Source organism: Cyprinus carpio, chromosome A18 (genome assembly GCF_018340385.1).
Source record: "Cyprinus carpio isolate SPL01 chromosome A18, ASM1834038v1, whole genome shotgun sequence".
Lineage (NCBI taxonomy): Eukaryota > Metazoa > Chordata > Actinopteri > Cypriniformes > Cyprinidae > Cyprinus > Cyprinus carpio.
In genome coordinates this window covers 12,626,897-12,632,470 of record NC_056589.1, presented here as the reverse complement: position 1 = coordinate 12,632,470, position 5,574 = coordinate 12,626,897, and the positions used below count along the sequence as shown (strand labels likewise).

The following is a 5,574-nucleotide window of genomic DNA, read 5'->3' as shown; positions in this document are numbered from 1 at the left end:
AGAGGAATGGGCCAAGGTTGCAGTAAAGAGGTAACAGAAGCTTCTAAGCATTCTAAGATTCCGCACAAAATTTGACTTTTGATTTTTAATTTTGTATATGAATGTTTAGAGCCCATTTGATTTTTATTTTTCATTTTCTTAGGTTCTCAGAATAATTCAAATGGGTATTAATAAAATTTCTATAATAGTTTGTTGAATTCATTTCATAACATTTTGTTCAAAGGTATTGAATAATTTTTATAGCAACTGTTTGGGGGGAGGGGGATGTGGTAAGGTGAGTGTATAGAGATTGCATGAAACCTTGTATTTTGCTGTAGTTTTTTTTCTTGTCGTCATCCCACATTCTGAAGCGCAGGCTTACTGAGGATAGCAGTATTTTGTTATTTAAAAAAAAAAAAAATTATAATAATATTGTTTACTGAGACACAGTGTACATTGAAACACATATACCACCCCCCCCCTCAAAAAAAAAAAACATCTGTAATATTTAGATTAGAATGTTTCATCAAACTGATTAATGCACATTTTTGTTGTTGTTATTGTGATAATATGCAAATTTCTACATAGTTTAATATTGCTCTAAGGAAAAATGTTGCCTCACAAAAGTATTTCATTTGTAAACCTTATCTGGCCATCATTATCTTTTTTTGTATTTTTCTCAGGCTTAAGCAGAATTATGTAACATTTTGGGGTGAACATACACAGCAACAGGTCATGACTGGAAGCCAAAATGGCGAAAATCTCCACAGCTACCATGAACTTCCATGATGAGCTGACTTACGCCGGCACAAATACAATCTACGCAAAACACAGCACAGAAGATCAGCATGCTAAAAGTAATGAATTGTGCCTCATTGAAATTGTCTGGAAGCTTTCGAGCAAAGAAGTCCAGCAGAAGGCAGACCACCGCTAACAGACCGATGTAGCCCAGCACTAGTACAAACCCCACAACAGATCCCAACATGCACTGCAGGATCACTCGAGCATCAAGCTCACCTCCTGCACTCTTGGTGGGCAGAGGAGGAGCCAGCAGCAGCCACAGTAAACATATGACAACCTGTACCAGTGTGCAAAGGAAGATGCCTGCCCTCTGCTGGATGGGCCCGAAGTACTGCATCCAGGCAGAGTGGCCCGAAAAGCCACACAACCACCAGAGTCTTACTGAGGACACAGGTGATGCAGATCACAAAACACACTCCAAACAAGGTGTGATGTAGCATGCAGTTCCACGGTGCAGGCTGACCAATAAAAACTAATGTACACTGAATTTGAGTTTAAGCATCACTTCCTTTAAATAATGTGGAGAGACAAGATTGAAAGAAGTCCACAGGACAGGTGAAGTCATCTCTGTTGGTATTACCCGATCGGAGATCGGAACTTGGGTTCTCAAACTTGAAGCTTTATTGCCGAAATAACTAGAAAAATCCTCACAAAGTGCCAGAGATGTGCAGTGAAGAGAAAAAACGGGGGTTTTCAAGGAACGAATACTATGGTCAACCCATGGCTCCGAATTAGATGTAGGTTTTGGCTTAAAGAGTTTAAAAGGAGCTGTAAGGTTTAATGCATCTGTCCATGTGGTATTTAAAACAATAAAATGATTTTCAGCATTAAGATCAGATAATAGAGAGTGTAGTGATACAAGAGGGTTGACCTCATTACAGAGTTTGACAAAATCCTCACAAAAATTGCATGGATGTTAAAGTCACCTAAAATAAGGATGCAATCGTGTTTAGCGATCAGATCTCCTACAAACTCTGAAAACTCTACTATGAAGTCTTTGATAAGATGTGGTGGTCGACAGATCAGAGCTAAGAGCACGGGTTCAGACCAGTTCAGAAATAAAATCTGAGTTTCAAAACTCGTGAAGGTGGCATGAGATAATAGTCGTCATTGAGGTCTGAAAGAATCTTTGGCAATTATAGCTAGCCCGCCACCTTTGCCTGATGATTGCGGACCGTTGTAAAAGTGATAATTGGCTGGAACAAGTTCAGAATATGGACTGGGGTCCCCTACCTTCACCCAAGTCTCGGTGATAAACAGAAAATCCAGGTCGTGAGCAGTGGTAAAATCGGTCAGGATGTACGTCTTGTTCACCAGAGAGCAAGCGTTTATCAGTGCAATTTCTGGGGAGCGTATCGGAGAGTGGAGATATTCCGCTTGAGTCAGGGAGACAGGAGAAGCAGGAGCAGAGGCATGGGGGTCCGTCATGATTAACCTGAGCCAACATGTCACCGGGGTTGGCCGCTCCAGTGCCGTAAAGCGGTCCGATACCATAGCCCATGTTCGAGGCAACGAACTGAGTACCACCAGAGAACCAGCTCTCATTAAGGTCTTAATTCTGACAATCACACCCACACGTTTCCCGCGTCTTCTCCGACGCTTTCTTGGAATAGTGTCCAGAGGTAGTAGCCGGAGGAAGGCCGGGACGTCCCGTAAAAGAGTCCCAAGTGTGTGGTCAGCGAAAATGCTCAAATTCGCATCCAAGACACCTACACAGGAACTACGAATGTTCAAGAGAGTCTGACAATCGTACATGAAAGACTCAACATAGTTGGTCCCGTAAAAGAGTCCCAAGGCGCATCTTGTGAAGACTCAACATAGTTGTTGGACAGGAGGGCACTTGTATCTATGTACACAAAAATATATAAATAAATAAATATTCATCCATTCATCATTTGAGAATTTATTTGTATTAATAAATTTGTAAAATAAAATAAATTAAAAAAATCAAGTCATTTACCTGGTCAGCCCAGCCTCCTTCCCAAACAACTTTTTCAAGATTTATGTTCAGCTCCTGGCCTGGTCCTTTGGCTGCATCGAACTGTCCAACCTGGATGAAATTCACTGCTCCGCTTTCATCTACATGCCAGTTAACAATGTCATAAGAGGCAGATGGCTCGCCATTATCTTCAAAACTGACCAGCTCACCCACTGGTGTTGTGAAGTTTACTGCATTTAAGTAGTGTAGAATCTGTGAAAGGAAAGAGAATAGAACACAGTATATATATTTATTTATTTTTTAATTAAAAAGTTTACTCTGTCAAAATTGAAAGTAGCAATTCTACTTCTAAAAGTGTTTAATGTAGGCAAAATAAAAACATTATTTAGAATGCGTATTTTAAGATTTAAAATATTATTTAAAATTAATATTTTCAGATTCCCCTCCCATCTGTACCTGTCTGGGCTTTATTCGGGTCACATCAGGACATTCTCCGTCTTCAAACGGCTCTCCATCAGGCTGACAGGCCATCATTTTGTGAATAGCATTGGCAATAGCATACACAGCCTTATACACATTGTACGTGACTCTCAGCTGTGTGTAGATGTGGCAATGTTTCTCCACATTCTCTGAGCCTGTGTACTTTGGTCTTTTAGATGAAGGCTGCCAGTCCTGTGCCAGTGAGCACTCAAAAAATTATTCCCAAACATCTTTTACAAATAGTTCATTTGGCTGCTTCTCAGGGTTCAGCCGGGCAAGAAAAGCATCAAGACCCTGAATATCAGCCCGGCGCAGAGCAAAACAAATTGTACCGGCCAGGAGAGAAATGCTTGCTGGGACAGAATACTGAATAGAGGTGCTCCAGGCCTCTGTGGCTATCCACTGCCTGTTGGTCACATTCTGCACCACAACTTCCTTAAACACAACTTCAAGGTCTGGGCCAATGGCAAAGGTCACCACCAAACGAGTTGTGGAACTCTGGATCCTCTCCACAAACCGCCCTGATCCTGCTTTGGGAATGTGATTTTGGAATAACTTCCACATAGTCCACAGAGACCCCGCACCTTCAAGCTCTTAGTGAAGAAGTGCAGGCTCACACATTTCCTGCAAAGAAAGAAGGTGTTACGGCTGGTACCGTTCTGTGGTGTTTTCTTTTCTCTTCTCTCTTGTTCGTCTTTACTTTCACTTTCTAGTGCTACGCCATTGGTTCTGCGTCCTGGCAATCATCATTGGAGGCGATGACGTCATCTGATTCATTCCACCAGGCGGATACCGGGATCTATAAAAGGAAGACGCTGACAATGCAGGAGAGGCATTGCTCTTGGTCTGTTGCTATTCTTTTTGTTATTGTGATTTTTAGCCGATGTTAACTTTGTGTATTGTGGGTTAAGCTGATGTTTTTTTATATCTGCATATGCCTGGTGCATTACCAAAAAGCTCAGTTTGACCTCCATTCATTTAAACATCTTTTGGTTGGACATTTGTATGTATACAAAGGGGAGGGAAGGAGAGGAAAGGTAAGAATATCACGTGATATACATTTTTACATCCTGCAGTGAAGTTTTGTTATATACACTAAGTAAGGGGCATGCGTAATCTGCGGTACTTTTTGTTTGAGCTAGTGAGTGTAGCTTATCTTAGGTTATCTTCGGATACTGAAGATTTTCTTTTCTTTTCTTTTTCTTTAGTTAGTGTAGAATTGATAGCTGAGTTAGAGGGTTATGTTTTGATTATTTCTTTTGTTTGATTGCCGCCCAATTCCCTCCCTCTTTTTCCCTAGTTGCCTGGGGTTTTCTTTTTTTTTGTTTTGTTTTCTTTCTTCCTGTTTTTTTGTATATAAGCTTTTCTACAATTACATTGTAAATGAACACTTGTTTGCCTTTAGCGTTTTGGTTTCACTGCTTGCACTGTTATTGGACCGTAGTCAAAACCCGACAGTTAAATGTTATTCCCCATACCCCTTATTAACCACAGGGGATGTAACATTAAATGGGGGCTCGTCCGGGATCTTTATAACTTTCCCGAGATGTTGAGGTTTGGTTTCGTGTTGATGCCTGATATGTAGGCTGGTGTAGTATGAATTTAGACTATCTTATTCAAGATAGAATTGATGCAGTGCCCTGGAGTATGTGTAGTTCCCTTTCAAGGGAACTCCGAACTGCATCCTCTAGGGGTCACTATGGGGAACACCTCGTCGTGACCCGTGTCTGAAGCATACATTGAAAAAACACCAACAAGTTGGCCGGCGACAGCCTCTGACGTCACTACCAGCGCGGCTATAAACAGGCACCGGGATAAAACGTCATTCTTTTCTTCGTCTTCAAAACTGACCGTTTTGTTTGAAGCGTGCATCTGAAAGAACCGGTAAGACCGATCTTTCTCTGTCTATCATGGCGACTACTAGCAAGCGTTTAGACAATGTGTGCATCCGTGTTGGCGTTATTTGATACCCGATGACACACACAATCTTTGCGTCTTTTGTTTGGGTAAAGAGCACCCACGCAATGTCTTTGAGGAGGCAATCTGCGTGCATTGTGAGCGTTTTTTTCAAGGAAAAAGCTCCGCTCTCGTTCGTCTCTCTTTCCGAGGAAAAAAAACAAAACAAAAGGCAGCCATCTGCTTCCCGCGGTTCAGGACCCGCCGCTGCTGAGGCATGGAGGAGAATGAGCTCGTGAGAATTTCAGGTGGATCTGTCTGAATGGTTTAAAGAGGGACTTTCCCTTTCGCGCTCATAATGGCGGCGGACGAGAGAGAGCCTCGGGAGGATGATGTTATATCTTTAACACTTTCTGATACTGAGGCTAGTGCTCTGCTGGGTTTTTACCCAGGAAAAGCAGGAGATATTTGAGGATAGT

The 5,574-nt window shown here is 41.9% G+C and overlaps 1 pseudogene; it reads right to left on the bottom strand.

Annotated features, from left to right (window-relative positions):
- Positions 1 to 488: 488 nt before the first annotated feature.
- Positions 489 to 4,173, bottom strand: LOC109070571 (annotated as a pseudogene).
- Positions 4,174 to 5,574: the final 1,401 nt, after the last annotated feature.